Here is a 14,720-nt window from a genome sequence, read left to right on the forward strand (position 1 = left end):
TGTGGAGGAGGGAGAAAGGGGACATAGGGAGGTGTACAGATACAGAAGGGAGATGATGGGCATTAGGTGGGAGTATGGGGAAAGGCGCACAAATGTGAGGTACTGTATGGGGATGGCAATGGCATATGGGCACAGAGGGGCAATGCCTGACAAGGGGGGGAGGGGGATATGGAATAGAATACAATGCTGGACACTGGAGAGGGGGGAAAGATACCAGACAAGGGGGAGAATAGGAACACAGAAGGGATATGCTGGGCATAGGGTGCATAGGTGCACAGAGGAATGATGATGGTTGAGGGGATATGAACACAGGGGAGATACTGGACAAGGAAATATAGGAAAACAGAGATGGGCGATGGATGATGGACATGGATAAAGAAGAAATGTCAAATGGGCAGAAATCAGACACTGGGACCAATATGATTTGAAAAATAAAATGACCAGACAACAAAAAGGTACAAAAAATTATTTTATTTTTAATGTTGTGAATATAATATGTTGGATTTGCACTGCTACCCTCATTGAAGTTATGGGGAGCACGGTAGGGACAGGGTATGGGTGCATCAGGTTGCTGTTTTTTCTCTTTCAAAAAAGTTGTAGTACCCACCCATCCAACCTGTTGGCCCACCCAAAAATTGCCTTCTAGCTACGCCACTGGTCCAATCATGATATAACTAAGGAGTGAATCAGTAAGTGGAGAGAATCGTAAAGATTTTTTTTAACTACTGAGGAGATGGAACTTGTGAATGTCAAATGCCTATTAAACACAACTCCTTCTGGCATTTAAGGCTTTTCCTCAGTTTGGGTCCTGCAATCTGCCAATGATCATCGCATGATTCTACCAGGACCCTGGTTAGCTCAACTGGAAATTACTTGCCATAGTGCCTTTTTCTTTGTTGCCCCATATTTGTGGCATTCCATGCTTTTAAGTTTGTGAAGTGAACCTGCCTTAATGAAATTTAAGTCCATGCTTAAGGCCTGGTTATTCCAATAGGCCTATACTAGTGAATGATGTTGGCATGACGTGGTTTTGGTACATGAGGGAGAGTACATGCTTTGGGTGCGTTTGTTCTTATCTGCATGGGTCTCTTCTCTACAAATTTATTGTAGTTCCTTTCCAACACCTTTTAATAGATTGTAAACCACTTTGTCCTGCTTGACAGTAGAAGCGGTATATCAAATAGGTGGAAGGATCAAATCAGAGGAACCAGTTAGCTGGAAAAAGAGAGCAACAGTCTTTTTATTTTTTTATTTTGTATTTATAATTTTGCAAACAACATTACACCCAACATATTTACAGTTTTAAGTGACTTAGAAAATATAGAAATTATAACACTGAAAAGTAAAATACTACAAGGTAATCATTTCCAAAAAAAAGTCAACCACAACAAGGGCAAAGGGGAAAAAACAAACAAACAAGGTATGAGGAAATCTATTGGATGCTTATTTATTTAGATTTTTGCTTCTATCTTTTTCAGTAGGAGCTGAAGGTGAGTTACATTCAGGTATACTGGATATTTATCTATCCCAGGAGGGCTCACAATCTAGATTTGTACCTGAGGAAATGGAGGGTTAAGTGACTTGCCCAAGATCACAAGGAGCAGCAGTGGGATTTGAACTGGCCACCGCAGGATTGCAAGACATGTGCTCTAACCACTAGGCCACTGTTTATTTTCTCTTTCCTCCCTGTGAATGGAACAGGACCCCTACCTGATACTTATAATAAACAGTGTTTTCTTTCACCTACAACTGCTGTATGGCTCTTCTATACCTGGGCATCCAGGCTCACCCTCATTCATGTTATCACACAAGGAAATAAAAGAAATGTATATTGATGTCAGTATAACCACATACCTAACCAGCAACACAGCATAAATTTAACCTTGGGAATTAACATTAGGAGTAATGAGTCCCTCTTTAGAAATCAAAAAATCCAAAAGTTGCTTGGAATCAAACTAATAATACACAAACAAGGAAATTTCAAAATAAAACTAGCATCAAGATGCAGAACTTGAGGTTTAATAGCCAAGAATTCTTGTTGTCTGTTCTGTGTTGATCTAGAAAGATCAGAGAATATATTTTTATTACATTTGTACCCCGTGATAACCACTCATGGCAGGCTCAATGTGGCTTACATATTGTATACAGGTACTTATTTGTACCTGGGGCAATGGAGGGTTAAGTGACTTGCCCAGAGTCACAAGGAGCTGCCTGTGCCTGAAGTGGGAATTGAACTCAGTTTCTCAGGACCAGAGTCCACCACCCTAACCACTAGGCCACTCCTCCACTCAAAGTGATGATCCCATAAACAGCTTATTCATATGTCTAAACGCAATACTACTACTTAGCTTTTTTTTTTTTTTTTTAACATTTCTACCCCACGGTTTCCCACTCATGGCAGGCTCAATGCAGCTTACATGGGGCAATGGAGGGTTAAGTGACTTGCCCAGAGTCACAAGGAGCTGCCTGTATCTGAAGTGGGAATCAAACTCGGTTCCTCAGGACCAAAGTCCACCACCCTAACCACCAGGCTACTCCTCCACTGATACTTATAATAAACAGTGTTTTCTTTCACCTACAACTGCTGTATGGCTCTTCTATACCTGGGCATCCAGGCTCACCCTCATTCATGTTATCACACAAGGGTTACGCAGCGCTGTACAAGTTTAACATGGGGAAGGACCGTCCCTGCTCAAATACAAGATTGTGGTCAGATTCAAGTGCAAATGTTACTAGCATTGTTGTTCTCTGCGTGATGATTTCTAAAGATTACTCTGTCCCAGTCAAATCCATGGAAGCTTGGTCTCCCATCTCACCTCCAGTGACCTTTGGTGCAATTTTCAAAGGCCCAGATAAATATTGCGATCTCACTAATGTTTTTGGTCCATATCCAATATTGCCACAAAATATTTTCTGACCATGTCCAGTGGGGCCACTATAAGGGATTTGAGGAAATTCAATAAACGCAAATGATTTTTCCTCAATTTATTGTCCATAGATTCCATTTTCTGATGCCAAGCAACTTCTTTCTTTAATCAGAGATATGTTAGACTCTTGCAAGCTATCTTGCAAGCTATCTTTAATCTGGTAGCATGTTGCTCTAGCACTTTAGCCTGGTCCACCAAATCTTGAGAAGTAACTGGTGTTCTCCACAATTCTATTAGCTATTTTGAAAAAAAAAGGAAGAGCTCACCACCGTATGGCTTCCCAAAATGAGTCCATAGTGATTACAGCTGGCTTGCAAATCCCCTGCAGTTTGGATTGCTGTTGGAGAAAGTCTATCCTCTCTTACTACTAAGGATGCTGCTGTCATCCCTCTTTTTGAGTCGTGGAGCCCAGCAGAATTGGGGAAGCCCATCCAGGCTGAGAGAAGGAAACCCCACAGCTTTGGGTCTGACTTCTCGGACCTGCAAACTGGATACTGCACTTCTGAGTTACAATGGGTTTGGCTGATTCAGAGGGCTGAGTGAAGCTCCCCTCAATGCTGCTGCCTAAAACTCCAGGCTTGCCAAAGGATGTGTAGCTCCTGCTGCTGGGGTAAGTCCAAAAGCTTCAAGCGTTTGCTGCCTCAGAGCTGAGGTTGAACCTGGTCTTTCCCTTCCTTTTCCCCATTGTAGTCGTAAGGGAAAGGTACTAGACTGTAGCAATGCTGGAGCCTTACTCAGAGCTCACTCCATGATGTCCTTCTTGGCCTTCTTTCAGAGAGCAACAGTCTTAGCCAGTTTTAGTTTCATTTCGTTAGATGCAATCCAATCAGTGAATCTGTTAAGTTTATGGACAATATCATCAATCTCTTGTGATGTGTGAATACCATAATTTTTGTACTGTTTTAGCAAATTAGGGGCAAGCACCTACACCAGCTTTATGGCTGGTATAAGCAAGTATTTCACCTGTTAAGCTAGTATTCTATAAAGGAAAATAGGCACCTACTTTCCTTTATAGAATAGGCACCTAGACATAGGCATACTTTATAGAATTGCCCTTTAAGTGCTAAGAATCATTTACTCTTACGAACAGCGTAGAGATATGCATGGATAAATTGAGGGTATAATTTTATAAGTGACTTAAATGTATAGAACAGTATTTTTCACTTTCACATAGGTGCTTATAACATTTCCTGGAGATGTACATGCTTAAAAGTAGAAAATACAATGCCTACTTTTTATGCAGTATACATGTGGGTGTTCCCAGGGGACGAAGAATGGGCAAAGTGGGGTGGGATTGGCACTTCTGCATGAATTTTTTAAAATGTACACATCTGTGCCATTTCTACTGGCACCTGCACACGTGCAGTTACCGGAGCTTTCGGTTAGGCTCTGCTATAAAGGTACATAGCTGAATATGTTGTTTTTATAAAATAGCTGCAATGTGAATGCCTTCCCTGCCTACGTACTCAGTTGTATTATTACCCTCTAATTTGTATTATTACCCTCTAATTGGGTAATGTAGGCCTTTGCAGGCTCCCTATCCGTTTTCGCATCCTCTTCAAACTTCTTCTACTAACCTATAAATGTACTCACTCTGCTGCTCCCCAGTATCTCTCCACACTCGTCCTTCCCTACACCCCTTCCCGTGCACTCCACTCCATGGATAAATCCTTCTTATCTGTTCCCTTCTCCACTACTGCCAACTCCAGACTTCGCGCCTTCTGTCTCGCTGCACCTTATGCCTGGAATAAACTTCCTGAGCCCCTACGTCTTGCCCCATCCTTGGCCACCTTTAAATCTAGACTGAAAGCCCACCTCTTTAACATTGCTTTTGACTCATAACCACTTGTAACCACTCGCCTCCACCTACCCTCCTCTCTTCCTTCCCGTTCACATTAATTGATTTGATTTGCTTACTTTATTTTTTTTTTGTCTATTAGATTGTAAGCTCTTTGAGCAGGGACTGTCTTTCTTCTATGTTTGTGCAGCGCTGTGTACGCCTTGTAGCGCTATAGAAATGCTAAATAGTAGTAGTAGTAGTAATGTGTGAGCTTCAGTGGGAAATTACAGATGGTTATCATCTGCGTAAATGAAAAATGTAATACCAAGAGTTTGCAAGCTGTGACAAAAAGATGTTCCCCTTGTTACCTTTCACTGTTCAGAGAGCTGGGTTGTTGCCAGCCCAGCTGCTTTCCTTGATTACTTTGCTTTCCCAGCCCAGCTGCTTTCCTTGATTACTTTGCCCTAGCACCGAACCCTGGGGCACACAGATGAAGACCACAACCTCTAAGTGAATAGAAGCCGAAGCATGGAAGGACTGGAAACAGGGCTTTAAATAGTGCAGGGATTAGGCTCAACCATGTGCAGCTGTTCCAAGATGGCTGCCCCCATCAGCAGAGTAGCACAACGCCCAAATATGGGCTTCCTGTTCTCGTAAACAAGAGTGGAGGAGTGGTCTAGTGGTTAGGGTGGTGGACTTTGGTCCTGGGGAAGTGAGGAACTGAGTTTGATTCCAACTTCAGGCACAGGCAACTCCTTGTGACTCTGGGCAAGTCACTTAACCCTCCATTGCCCATGTAAGCAGCATTGAGCCTGCCATGAGTGGGAAAGCGCAGGGTACAAATGTAACCAAAAAACAAAAAAAAGATGCCTGCCCCCTCCTGAGCTAGCCAAGATGGCTGCTGTCCTTGCTCCAAGTCAGATGACGGCTGCCGGACTAGGAAACCGAAACATGGCTGATTCCCCTGAGTCAACCAAGGTGGCCGTGATCTTGATCCAAGCTGACGGCTGCCAGACTTAGGAAACAGAAACTGAAACAGACCTTCCTAAGCCTGATCCTCAGCCCTTTCTGAGGAACCCGTGGCCCGAGCCAGTCTGGAGGAGCGCCGAACAGGTGAGAAACGTGACAGTACCCTCCCCGGAAGCCCCCCTCCTCCATAGGCGGTCGGTGGCCCAACTGTTTGGGGAGGCTAAAGGGGGCGGGGTTAGGGGTGGGGCCAGGGGTGGAGCTTAAATCCATAATTGTCTGATAACACACAGAAAAAATAAATAAAAGTCACAATTAATACCTTTTATTAAATTTAGATATTAGCTATGTATCATATGTCAAAGAATAAAGTGGTTGCTCAAAGCATATACTAACCACTATCGCTCAACTGCAAAACACTATGCACAACTTTGTGCAAAAACACACACAGAACCTTACTGTACCATAAATATTACACTGGGCAGAAACTAATACACCAATATACCACCCATACGGAAAATGCAGACTGTCAACAATATGAAACAAGGGATCATAATATCACAATTCTCATGTAGAGCCACAAAACATCCTAATTCATGTTTAATGTGGGATAAAATGCCATAAATAAGTAAATGAATATAAACTTTTAATGTTGAGCACCTGATTCTCAAAATGGACATATTCCAAACACTATAATGAAAATAAAATGATTTTTTTCTACCTTTGTTGTCTGGTGACTTTGTTTTTCTGATCATGCTGGCCCAGTATCCGATTCTGCTACTATCTGTCCTCTTAACTCCGTTTCCAGGGCTTCCTTTCCATTTATTTCTTTTACTTTCCGCCTTTCTTCTTCATTTCTGGTCCTCAGCTTCTGCCTATTTTCTTCATCCATGTGCAGTTTTTCTCCTCTCTTCCTTTTCCCTCATCTCATCTCCTTCCTCGCTTTTCCCTTCCCTCCATCCATGTCCAGCATTTCTTCTCTCTCCCCTCCTATCCCCTGTCCTCCATCCACCAATGTCCAGCGACCCTTCTCTCCCCTGCCCTCCATCCACCCATGTCCAGCAGTGACCCTCCTCTCCCCTGCCCTGCATGCACCCATGTCCAGTGACCCTCCTTTCCCCTGCCCTCCATCCACCCATGTCCAGCAGTGACCCTCCTCTCCCCTGCCCTGTATGCACCCATGCCCAGTGACCCTCCTCTCCCCTGCCCTCCATCCACCCATGTCTAGCAGTGACCCTCCTCTCCCCTGCCCTGCATGCACCCATGCCGAGTGACCCTCCTTCCACTGCCCTCCATCCACCCATGTCCAGTGACCCTCCTTCCCCTGCCCTCCATCCACCCATGTCCAGCAATGACCCTCCCCTGCCCTGCATGAATTATTCTTCTCCCTCCCTCCCTCCCTCCGGATCCTGACTCTTCAAATTCTTCGGGGCGGGCGCCGGGCGGGCAGGCAGTTGTGCCTACCCGCTGCGAGCGCTGACTCTCCCCCACTGGTGCTGCCGCTGCCGGTGTTCACGCTTCAAAATGGCCACCGAGACTTACAGAAGTCTCACGAGGCCGCTGGAAGTCTCGGCAGCCATTTTTAAAGCGCGAACGCCGGCAGCGCAGCGCCAGCGGGGGAATCAGCGCTGGCAGCGGGGCGGGCAGGCAGGCAAGACTGCCCCGAAGAATTAGCATACCACCGTCGCTGCAGATAAGCCTCCCCAAGCCTCCAATACCGGGTGCCTATGCCCTCCTCGTCCCGGTCCAGGTTCCAAGGGGTAACGGGAGTGGAATTCCTGGACTAGCTCGGGAGCATGAACATGGCTAGCTGGTTCCCAGGAGTTGTCATCAGGTCCTTGGTGATTCCAAGAGAGCAAGTAGAACAACCTTCCCCCACGCAGCTTCAAATCCAGGATCCGGTCCACTTCGTACTCAGGGTCAGGATCACTCTCTGGCACAGCTACCTTCTTGGGCTCCGGATGCCACTTGGACCTGCGGAAAGGTTTCAGGAGGGACACATGAAAGGCATTGTGCACCCGGAGTTGGCTGGGTAGGTGCAATCGGTAAGTCACTGCTCCTATTCTGAATCGTACAGCAAAAGGTCCAATGAACCGGGGAGCAAACTTCAGAGATGGGAGCCGCAGTTTCAGGTATCGGGTGCTCAACCATACCTTTTCTCCCGGCAGGAATGTGGGAGCCGCTTGTCTTCTACGGTCATAGGTCTCCTTGGCCTTGACTGCTGCTCCTCGTAACTGTTCCTGGACCTTCTTCCAAGCTTCCTGAAAGGAACAGATGGTGGACTGCACCTGAGGTGGAACTTCTGCGGGGGAAATTGGTGGAGGTAGACGCAGGTGGCGTCCATAGATGGTGCTGAAAGGTGTCGTCCGGGAGGCCGAATGCAGACTGTTATTATAGGCAAACTCAGCCCAGGTTAGCAGAGTAGACCAGTCATCCTGGCGCTGGTTAGAGTATGCCCGGAGGAACGCCTTCACAGTCTGGTTGACCCACTCTACCATACCATTGGTCTGGGGGTGATATGTAGACGAGAATAAAGTGGTAACCCCAAAAGCTGAACACAAAGCTTTCCAGAAGCGCGAGGTAAACTGTGGCAGTCCATGGAGCCTGAAGATGTGTGTGATGAAGTTTGCGGCAAGGGTAGCGGCAGTGGGTAAAGCCTTCATAGGAATGAAGTGGGCCATCTTGGAGAACCGGTCGATCACCACCCAGATGACCGTATTGCCCTGCGAGGGTGGCAGGTCAGTGATGAAATCCATGGACAGGTCCTCCCATGGCTGCTGTGGTATCGGCATGGGCTGCATCAGCCCCCACTGCTTCTGATGTGACGATTTAGTTCGGGCGCACACCGGACAGGTAGACACGTATTGGAGAACATCCTGCACCATCCGGGGCCACCAATACGATCGGGAGATCAGATGTAGGGTCTTGTGGAAACCAAAGTGTCCGGCAAATTCGGAAGCATGCCCCCAGCGCAGCACCTTCCTACGGAGACCCACCGGAACAGCCTTCTGGCAAGTGGCACTGGCCCCGGGCATGGAGGGAATACATGCCGGATTCAGCATTGGGTAGGGCTCCTCCTGGTCCTCAGGAGCCTCGAAACTGCAAAACAGGGCATCCGCCTGGACATTCTTCTTGCCCGGCCTGAAGATCAGACGGAAGTCAAACCGGGCGAAAAACAAAGACCACCGGGCCTGGCGAGGCTTCAGTCTGGTGGCATTCTGCAAGTACAAGAGGTTCTTGTGATCCGTTATTACCGTGACTGGGTGTGCTGCTCCCTCCAACAAGTAACGCCACTCCTCAAAAGCCAACTTAAGCGCCAGGAGCTCCCGGTCCCCTACCATGTAGTTCCGCTCCGCTGGGGTGAACTTGCAGGAGAAAAAGAAGCAGGGATGTTTCTTCCCGGATGCGGATGTCTGGGAGAGTACAGCCCCCGTTCCCAGGGATGAGGCATCCACCTCTACCAGGAACGGCTTGGTTGGGTCCGGACTGCGGAGTACCAGAGCAGAGAGGAAGGCGTCCTTCAAGGTGATGAAAGCAGTGAGAGCCTCCGGCGTCCAGTTCTTCACATCAGCCCCCTTCCTAGTGAGGGCCGTCAGAGGAGCCGTGATCAGGGAGTTGTCCCGGATAAACTGCCTGTAGTAATTGGCAAACCCCAGGAATCTCTGTAAAGCCCGAAGACCCTGGGGTACCGGCCAGTTGCAGATCGCCTTCAGCTTATCTGGGTCCATCTGCAGCCCGGTGGACGAGACAATGTATCCCAGGAAAGGAAGTCTCTGCTGGTGGAAAGAGCACTTTTCCAACTTGGCTACTCCCTGAGTCACTGTAACACTGAGCGGACATGTGTGATGTGCTGTGGCAATGAGGGCGAGAAAATCAAGATATCGTCAAGGTACACTATGACGGAGAGGTATAGCAGATCCTGGAAGATGTAGTTCACAAAATTCTGGAACACCGCAGGGGCATTACAGAGACCAAATGGCATCACTAGGTATTCAAAATGCCCCTCGTGGGTGTTAAACGCCGTCTTCCACTCGTCACCCTCCCTGATCCGCACCAGGTTATAGGCCCCTCGCAAGTCCAACTTCGTGAAAATCTTGGCCCCTTGTAACCGGTCAAACAGCTCCAGGATGCGTGGGAGCGGGTACCGGTTCTTAATGGTGATCTTGTTTAGGCCCCGGTAATCGATGCAGGGGCGAAGAGACCTGTCCTTCTTGGACACGAAGAAGAAGCCAGCCCCTGCTGGCGAGGTAGAGGGTCGAATGAACCCCTTTAGTAGGTTCTCATGGATGTAAACTCGCATGGCCTGAGATTCCTCCCGGGACAAGGTGTAAAGGCGTCCCCTGGGCGGATTGGCAGGTCAATCGCACAATCGAAAGTCCGATGGGGAGGAAGCGTGTCTGCAGCCTGTGCACTGAATACATCCCGGAAATCCTGGTATTCTTCTGGCAGCCCAGGCAATCTCCCCTGCGGAGTCTGGAGCTGGGCAGAGCAGCCAGGAATGGGCAGCTTGACCTGCTGAAGACAGTGCTGGAAGCAACGGGAACCCCATTGTCCGATCTGCCCGGTGGGCCAATCAATAACCGGGGCGTGGAGGCGAAGCCAGGGTAGACCAAGGATCACCGGGTGAATAGCTTGGGAGAGCACCAGAAACTGGATCTCCTCCTGATGAAGCACCCCCACCTGCATACCCAGGGGTGAGGTAATTCGGGTGATCGTCCTGGGAAGACTGTCCCCCTGGATGGAGGTAAACCTGAGAGCTGGTTGACAGGGCATCGAAGAGCCCCCCCAACTGGGACAGGAACTCGGCGTCTATGAAGTTTCAACCTGCCCCAGAATCCAGCAAGGCCATCGTCTGGCCCTGGAACCCCTCTCCACGGAGCAGTACAGGGACCAAGAGCAGATTGTCAGGAAGGGAAGATAACCAGCCCAGAGCCACCCCCTTCACAGGGCTCAGGCCGGAGTGTTTCCCGACTTCCCAGGCTTATTCAGGCAGGTGCCTGTGAAATGCCCGGCCTGACCACAGTATAGGCATAGCTGATTCTGTAGACGATGGGCCCTCTCCTTCTTGGACAGGCGATGCCAGGCCATCACCATGGGTACCTCCTCGGTTCCTTCCGAACCCTCTTTGAGGACCCTAGGCGTCTCCGAGCAGCGGGTGCTGACTCTGGTTCTCTGAACAGCCGGCTGCGGGGCCCTCTCCTGGACTCGCTCCCGGAACCGGAGATCGATCCTTGTGCAGAGTGCAATGAGAGCGTCCAGAGTGGCGGGGATCTCTCTTCCAGCCAATTCATCTTTTATCTGGCCGTTCAGACCCTGCCAGAAAATAGCCGTCAGGGCCTCCTGATCCCACCTGAGTTCTGTGGCCAAGGTACGGAACCGGACAGCATATGCCCCGACCGACCTGGAGCCCTGCTGGATCCGCAGCAGCTCCCCAGTGGCAGAGGAACGTCAGCCAGGCACGTCGAATACCATCCGGAACTGTCGCAGAAACTCCTCCAGGTCTACCAGAACCGGACTCCGCTGTTCCCACAGTGGAGACGCCCAGGCCAGGGCGGCACCAGACAGCAGAGAGACGATGTAGGTCACTTTTATCTTGTCGGAGGGGAAGACCTCCGGTTGTAGCTCAAACAGGATTTGGCACTGATTGAGAAAATCACGGCATGCTGCAGGGGTACCATCATACCGCGGAGGCTCTGGAAGTCGCAACCGTGCAGTAGAGGCCTCTGCCCTAGAGCCCAAAGGAGCCGCGGCGACCTGTTGCTGGAGTGCCGGCAGCTGGTTGCAGACCTCCTGTAAAACACTGGACAAGTGGGTTAGTTGTACCTGCTGCTGTTGTAGGACCTGAGCCAGATTGGAACACTCAGTCTTGTCTGGCGAGCTCATGGCTTCGGCTTACTGTTATGACTAGGGATGTGTGAGCCCTTGTGCCCCGACTGAGCATGGCAAAGATGGAGTGACACCGCACTCGGTCAGGCAGCCAGACAACCCCTAGCTTCATCTGCACTTAGCCACTGCCCCCCAGGAGTTGAGCCCCTGGGTTTGAGTGGCCGGCAGGACTTCCAGAACCAGCGGGGTTGCACGACCACTGACCAGACAGGTGGGCAAACAAACACAGTCCAGAGCCCGTAAATGGCAGAGCAAAGAATAGTCAGTAAACAGTCCAAGGTCAAGGCAGGCAGCAACACAACACGTGGTCAGTAAGCAATCCAAGGTCAGGAACACAGGAAAACACTGGAACAGATGAAGACCACAACCTCTACGCAAATAGAAGCCGAAGCATGGAAGGACTGGAAACAGGGCTTTAAATAGTGCATGAATTAGGCTCAACCATGTGCAGTTGTTCCAAGATGGCTGCCCCCATCAGCAGAATAGCACAACGCCCAAATATGGGCTTCCTTCCTGTTCTCGTAAACAAGATGGCTGCCCCCTCCTGAGCTAGCCAAGATGGCTGCAGTCCTTGCTCCAAGCCAGATGACGGCTGCCGGACTAGGAAACCGAAACATGGCTGATTCCCCTGAGTCAACCAAGATGGCCGTGGTCTTGATCCAAGCTAGATGACGGCTGCCAGACTTAGGAAACAGAAACTGAAACAGACCTTCCTAAGCCTGATCCTCAGCCCTTTCTGAGGAACCCGTGGCCCGAGCCAGTCTGGAGGAGCACCGAACAGGTGAGGAACGTGACAGCACCTCCCCAGAGAACTTGTCTGCTGCAGCCTGGCTGCAGCCCAAGGGCTCACCATCCCGGGTTCCATGACAGAAGGAAGGATGGATGTGAGAATATATGCCTGCTGTCCTTGGAGAACACCTGCTACAGCTAAGTAACTTAGCTTTCTCCGAGGACAAGCAGGCATAATATTCTCACATATGGGACTCACCAGTTACCGGACTCACAATAAACATCAAGAAATAGCGAGCCTGGTGAAAATAATGGGCTGGAGGGCGGAGTTGGATTTTAAACAGTAAAAAGATTCTGCAGGACTGCTTGTCCAAACCAACTTTCCTGCCTGGAATGCTGCTCCAAATAGTAATGAGCAGTGAAGATGTAGATAGAAGACCACATAGCTGCCTTGCAAATGTCTTGAATAGAGGCAGAGCGGAAGTGGGCTACCGAAGCCGCCATGGCTCTCACATTGTGAGCAGTGGCCCTGCCATGGAAGGTCAGCCCAGCCTGAGTACATGTGTAGGAGATACAGCTTAGTGATGGGAATTTCCATCCTGTTAGGGTCAAAGGATACAAAATGCTGGGAGGACTTCCGATGAAGTTTTGTTCATTCTAGAACTATTCTAGAGCAAGCTTGGAAAGGTATGCAGTGCTGATTCTCCAGGATGAGAGTGTGGCTTAGGGAAGAAGGTAGTACAATGAACTGATTGAGATGGAACTCTGATGCCACTTAGGAAAGAATTTGGGGTGGGTTCGGAGTACAACCCTTTCGTGGTAGAACCTGGTGTAATGTGGGTCTGCCACAAGGACTTGATGCTTGCCGACCCTTCTGGCAGAAGTAAGAGCTATTAAGAACACTACTTTATATGTGAGGAACTGTAGAGAACAGGAACAAAGTGATTCAAATGGAGGTTTTATGATCGTTGTTAGGATGACATTGAGATCCCATTCCACCAGGGGTGGCTTAAGAGGAGGTTTGGTACAAAACAATCCTTTCATGAATCTAATTATTAAGGGATGAACTGAAACTGACTTATTATCAACTTTAGAATTAAAAGCACTGATGGCGCTCAAATGTACTCTGACTGAGTTAGTTTTGAGTCCAGAATCTGATATAGAGGAGGTACTCCATAAGGGCAGGTAGAGAGCATTTAGTAGGGTCAAGGGATCTAGTGAACACCAGAGAGAGAATCTTTTTCAACTTTAAATGGTAATATTATCATGTGGAAGGTTTCCTACAGGCAAGAAGTATTCTAGAAACTGTGTGAGGAAAGTTCAATGAATACAAATCTGTGTTATCAGGGCCAGAGAGTGAGGGTCTGAATGAAGAAGGGATCCCTCGTTCTGTGTTATTAGGGTTGGAAAAGGATCTAACCTGAAAAGTTCCCTGGATGACAACTCTAGGAGAAGAGGGAACCAGATTTGATGAGGCCAGTAGGGAGCCATTAGAATCATGGTCTCTTTGTCTCAGTGCAGTTTGAGAAGAGTTTTCCCTATGAGAGGGAAAGTGTATAGAAATCCATCTCCCCAGTGGAGCAAGAAGGCATCTGGGGCTGTATGGTTGTGAGCATAGAGTCTGGAACAGAAGTGGGGAAACTTGTTGTTCTGAGGAGAAGGTCCACTGCTGGAATATTTGAAAAACGACCAAGGTTCTAAGAGACCATTAACTCCTGGTATCCTCCCCAAGGGTTATGCTTGAGCCCAGGGCCAGGTGGAAGCTACTTCCCCAGGGAACCCGCTCAGATACTCCTCTGGGCTTTTCTCTCAATGAATTGAATTAACCGATTCATCAAGGTTGCTAACAGGCCCTGAGATTGCCCCTTTTCCACCCGGGCTAAGGCAGAAATATCCATGGGCTCTACCTGTATTTCTTCACCAACCTCTTTGGCCTCGGTAATCACCTCCTCAGGCATCCATTCCATAGGCTCCATCTGTCTCCCCCCTCTCCCCAGCTGCTCCCAATCTTTATCATGAGCCTGCTCAAAAGCCTCCTCCTCCTCCCCCCTGGGAACCTGGGAGTTGTAGTCTGGTTCACCTTCTCTAAGGGAGTCTAGTGGCCTCCTCTGGGAGTAGGGCATTGCAGCGCTGGTTAGCCTTTCTAGAGGGTTCAGGTAATCCTTCCCGAGGATGCTGGGATCGGTAGTCCCTCAATTGTTCCCACCCCCGCCTGCCTCTCCAGTGCCCCGGTCCGGAGTTCCCGTTCCTGGATCTGCCTTCCCCCGCACAAGTGTCACATTCCCCCCCTTAAGAGATTGCTATTCCCCTGATTCTTCAGACCTTCAGAACAGGGATTAGCAATCCTGGACAGAGCGTCCACATTTCCTAGCAACTTCCCAGCCCTATGCTCAACCTCAAACCAGAAGGGCTGAAGTGCTAAATACCACCTC

At 49.0% G+C, this 14,720-nt stretch overlaps 1 protein-coding gene across 1 annotated transcript in view; it reads left to right on the forward strand.

The window, feature by feature from the left end:
• Window positions 1-14,720, forward strand: part of LOC115475840 (trypsin-like) — a 386,859-nt gene that overhangs the window by 273,129 nt on the left and 99,010 nt on the right. The gene's annotated exons all lie outside the window — the stretch shown is intronic.

The sequence above is a fragment of the Microcaecilia unicolor genome, chromosome 8 (genome assembly GCF_901765095.1).
Source record: "Microcaecilia unicolor chromosome 8, aMicUni1.1, whole genome shotgun sequence".
NCBI classification, from domain to species: domain Eukaryota; kingdom Metazoa; phylum Chordata; class Amphibia; order Gymnophiona; family Siphonopidae; genus Microcaecilia; species Microcaecilia unicolor.